The sequence below is a fragment of the Bos grunniens genome, chromosome 23, assembly GCF_055505025.1.
Source record: "Bos grunniens cultivar Pamir isolate PY7600 chromosome 23, Bosgru_T2T1.0, whole genome shotgun sequence".
Lineage (NCBI taxonomy): Eukaryota > Metazoa > Chordata > Mammalia > Artiodactyla > Bovidae > Bos > Bos grunniens.
The window spans coordinates 27,605,275-27,610,658 of record NC_141187.1 but is presented as its reverse complement, the minus strand read 5'-3'; the positions used below and the strand labels follow the sequence as shown (position 1 = coordinate 27,610,658).

Genomic DNA, 5,384 nt, shown 5'->3' with positions numbered 1-5,384 from the left:
TTCCCAAAGGGAGAATTCTGTCTGCTTTCCAATACCCTCCAAAGAGGAGATTCTTACTCTTCCCCTTATTTTTCTCTTTCCTGTCATTACCCAGATACCTAACAGCCCTTCTTATGAAACATTTCCTTCCCATGCACTCCAGTCTCTTGGCTTCCTCCTGCCAATCTCTTCTTTCTTAGAGATATTTTTCTTTCCTCATGGTACATCTTATTTTATTGATGAGTTTTAAGCAAAGCATTATTTTAATTATCATATAGTATATCATCATGAGAATGTATTAATTAATTCTTTGCTCCCTTTCACACCAGATAAAAACACACCAGAAACAATTTGCTCATTGTTTTCTTCATTTTGGCTTTGTTTCAGAAATCTTTTTTTTTTAATACAGGTACTTAGGTCTTAGGCTATTTACTTACAATACAGTCTACAAACATAAGAGGGCATTATCCAATAGAAATTATATCAGCTTTTACCAGTATTGCTGGCAATTGTCCATCTTATAGGGCTTCACTGGGGACTCAGTGGTAAAGAATCCATCTGCATAAAGCAGAAGATACAGGTTCCATCCCTGGGTCAGGAAGATCCCTTGGAGAAGGGAATGGCAACCCACTCCAGTATTCTTGCCATGGGAAATCCCATGGACAGAGGAGCCTGGCAGGCTACAGTCCACTGGGTTGCAAAAGAGTTGGTCACAAGTTAGTGACTGAACAACAAGCCCATCTTATAAGGATCTTCATTCCTTCTGACTTTTCTCCACACTTTCTCCCTCCTGCCTTCTCCAAAGTATTTGTCTAGTCTTTAATTGGTTGCACCAGTTATACTTTCATTTCTATTTTGTTAAGTATATTAATGTTGATATTTTCCCCTGTGCAAGCAAGAGTCTTTTCACTTAGCTCATATCTGTGCTTAATCCTTCATTTGTGTCTGACTCTTCACAGACCCATGGAGTATAGTCCACCAGGCTCCTCTGTCCATGGGATTATCTCCACAAGAATACTGGAGTGGGTTGTCATTTACTTCTCCAGGGTGTCTTCCTGACTCAGGATCAAACCCTCATCTCTTGCATTGCATGCTAAGTCACATCAGTCATGTCAGACTCTTTGCAAACCTAAAAGTTCAGTGAGATTCTTGGAATAAAAATAAAGTGTATTCATTTGTTATGGCTGTTGTAACAAAGAGAACAAACTAAGTGGCTTAAAACACAAAACTTTGTTGTCTCACAATTGTAGAGGTTAGAATTTTGAGCTCAAGGTATTGCAAGGGCCATGCTTGCTTTGAAGGATCTCTTCCAAGAAGTTCTCCTTGATTCTGGTGATTTACCACCAGTCTTAGATTGTGACAATAAAACTCCAAGCCTGATATGATGACATGATGACATGATGCTCTCTCTATATACACACGTGTGCTAAGTCGCTTCAGTTGTGTCCAACTCTTTGTGACCCTGTGGACTGTAGACCTCAGGCTCCTCTGTACATGGAATTTTCCAGGCAAGAATACTGGAGTTGGTTGCCATGCCATCCTCCAAGGGATCTTCCCAACCCAGGGGTCAAACCCACATCTCCTGTATCAGCAGGCAGATTCTTTACCACAAGTGCCACCTGGAAAGCACCCCACGTACATGTCTGTGTCTACATTTCCTTTTTTATAAGGACACCCAACACATTGGATTAAGGACCCACCCTACTCCATTATGACCTTGTCTTTACTGATTACATCTGTATGACTCTACTCCAAAATAAGCACATATCATGAATATTGGAGGTTAGCTCATAACATAGGGTATATTGAGATAGCAATAAGAAAGAGGGAAATAGAACTGGAATATTTGGATAACTATTTTGAGAGGATTGATTATGAAAAGAAAAATAGGAAACTATATAGGACCATATATAATTCATGCTGTGTTACAAATGTTCACAGTTCTACAGTAATTTGCTAACTAATGATGAAGGGAGCACTGATATGTGAGGCAGTCATCAATCTGTTCCAGAGCTTTATTTTCAGAATTAGCAGTAAGGAGGAGGAAAAAAATCTACTTGCATGTTTTTTGGGGAAAATAGTGAACACCACTGAAGTCCAAAGTAAACATTATTCATGAAAAGGTAGGCCCATGAAATACAGCATCAGTCTATTTTCCTTCATCTGGACAGATGGTTAGGTGGCCAGAGGACCAATGTCTAAAAATAGGCTTTAGGACAACACAGAATGTGTTCTGGTGAAAGGTGAAACTGTGAAATCTATCTGTCATGTCACAGAAAGACACATGCCCAGCCTCATAATACAGGAATACCCCCACACTAAGGGGTTTTCCTCTACAGTAAGAGGGGTTGCTGGGGCAATAAGGGCACAGTACTCTCCCTTGTAGAAACTAATGGCCCAGAAACCATTCTATAGGGACATTGGGACCCTTCCCTTCCTTCTTACATTATTCCTACAAACTCCCAGGTCCCAGGAACAGGTGTTCCCAACCTGCACCTCCCAGAAGTATCTCCCTGAGCTGATGCTCAGTTGACCCAGCACACAGGAAACAGAGTTGAATCTCTGTGTGGAGCTGGGAAGATCTTGACACTTGTTTTGCCAGGTAACTCGTTTCCCTTCTTCAGACAGGAGGAGAACAGGATGAGCAGTGGCTGCATCCAGGGTCACATTTGCTGCAAAGACAAGTGGACCATCATGTTTCTGGGAAGGGTCTCAGTAGACCTGGGCCAGAGGGTTTTTTCTGGGAGCCAGTGTGAGGAACTCCGCCTGTGGCAAAGGTCATGAGGAAGGAGGCTCAGCATACACAAAGGCGGGATTGAGCCTCAGGAGTCCCCCTGGAAATTCTCAAGCATCTACCCCCAAAACCAGAGTCTGCCTACTTTACTGCTTTGTGCTCTCACCTACACCTCTGACTTTATGGGGGGCTGTCCCCCACCACCTCTCTCTGAAAAAGAGTTAACTTACAGCTCCAGTTGATAAAGTTCCTGGGTGTGACAAGAGTGTTTCAACCTACAAACTCCTTTGGAAGTCCTCTAGCCTGCCTGAACAGGTTCTTCCAGCCACATGTGATTGTTCACAGCCTCCCAACCGTGAGAGGCATGAGATGTTCTAAACTGTCTAAATACAGATTCCTTTGAGCAGTTAAAAGATTGATTAGAAATTGTATTGGTGAAGGGTTTTTCACTTGTTGGGCCAATGTTTGGTGCTAAGCTTCCATATCCCTTACCTACTGTGTCCCTGGCAGTGTACTGATTAATATAATTGATGTATAGGAATGTAAGTAGTACCTTTAATGTTTGTAACCTTGGACCCTTGAGTTAATTCTTTTCTTGTTATAGCCCACCATACCTTTGCCCTATAGGAATGCAGCTTTATATAATGCTTTCGGAGGGTGGCGCCTGACTTTAGAATAATCACCTTTAGAGAAAAATAAGTTTTATGAAGAAAGGGTCATAAAATGTAAACAGGCCTCCTGGCCAGAAGATAATGTAAATCACCTAAAATTTTGCATATGATAAGTTTGCAGGAAGAAAGCCTGGCCTACTGCATGACTCTACCCCTTCCCCCATTATCCTCTATGCATAACTTAAGGTATAAAAACTACTTTGGAAAATAAAGTGCGGGCCTTGTTCACCCAAGCTTGGTCTCCCCATGTCGTTCTTTCTCTCACCTTCTGGCTGAATTCCCATCTGGAGCATGGAGGCTCGTCAAGCCTACTAATTATGCCTGGGCTTCTAGGATCTGACCAGGGAGGCCTTAGTGTCTCCTCTCCTTTGGGAGAACAGGAGGACGCCTGCGGTGTACGTAGGTGAAGCAAATTCCTTGTCTTGGAATTTTATTAGCTTTCCACGTAAACCAAGTTATTCAGCCTCTTTTCTCCACTGAATTTTCTCACTGAGCTATCCTTATTTAACCACTCTTTATATCTTTAATTCTATCATATCCTGATAGCTGAAGCCATCTCCGCTTCGAATTCCCTGGATCCACCGGGGCTGGACCCTGGCAGGTTCTCATTCTGTGAGGACTCCTCTGACCCTGGGTAGATCCAGCTCACTTCCACCCAACATTCATCCAGACTGTCCCACAAAAAGCAAGGTCCCTTGTGGATCATCACGTACTCACCAGCTTTGAATTCTTCTTTCCTCCAATCTACAAAGAACAAGTGAACATGAGAACCTACCATCTGAAAAACACAGCTGCCTGTCTGTCCAAAATACAATGAGTTTAAACTACCTAGGATTAATTAAAGAAAAATAGCAATCAAAGAAAATACTCTTTAATACCTTGAACTTCTGTTTACAATCTACTAAATTATGTCTGATATGAGACCTGATATGTCACTCAGAGGGGTAGACATTCTTGCAGGATAAATATCTAGAATCTACTTACAGTGTTAGAGAGGAAATAAGGAACATGGCATGTCTGACCAAATAATTTATTTTGCAAGTCAGTTTCTACATCATTTAACTGATGAAATCCACTTTACTTATCTCAGAACACAATGTAAGATACAATTAAAGACAAACAAACAAAAGAAACTGTTAAAATTTAATGTTTCAAACACATTATTATCTGTTAATGAGTAATCTATGGAATTTATGCTATGTATATTTTGGAGTTTCTTTAATTTTCAGTATACTATTTTCCATACTGTAAGTGTTCATTTAAATATTTTTGATAGTAGAATGTTCTTCATCAGCATCCATATCACTCACCAGGATATAATGGTGCATTCCTCCAGGCTGGAAAAGAACAAATAGGAAACCCTTTACCTGTTTTCCTTTCCTGTTTTTCTCTTGTCTTTTTCATCCCTCCCTATCCTTATCCCATTTATCCTTTTGAATTCCTTGGACTTTCTCTTTCTATCCTGCAGCACTTTTATATTCCATTTTCTTTCAGATGTGATAAAATTATCAGGTGTAAAAAAGTTAGAATTATAGAAGAAACAAAATGTGATAGGGACAGAGTTGGAGCATCACAGAGACAGCATGAAATAAAGACAAGACAGGAAGGAGAAGGGGAAGAATATGCTGAATAACTCCTCATCTACATTTCAGAGATAATTCATCAAAATTACACACATTTATGGGCTTCCCTGGTGGCTCAGACAGTAAAGAATCCACCTGCAATGCAGGAGACCTAGGTTTGATCCCCGGGTTTGAAAGACCCCCTGGAGGAGGGCATGGCAGCCCACTCCAGTATTCTTACCTGGAGAATCTCCATGGACAGAGAAGTCTGGCGGGCTACAGTCCATGAAGTCACAAAGAGTCAGACACGACTGAGTGACTAAGCACAGCACAGCACAGAGAAAGAAAAATAAATGCGTCTTTGCTAACTGTAGACATTTTAATGTTTATTCCCGTATCTTATCCTATTGCTATAGAGACAGGGCCCAAGAGAGATGA

The 5,384-nt window shown here is 41.1% G+C and overlaps 1 pseudogene; it reads right to left on the bottom strand.

Annotated features, from left to right (window-relative positions):
- Positions 1 to 2,092: 2,092 nt before the first annotated feature.
- On the bottom strand, positions 2,093 to 4,788 carry LOC147347003 (butyrophilin subfamily 1 member A1-like; annotated as a pseudogene).
- Positions 4,789 to 5,384: the final 596 nt, after the last annotated feature.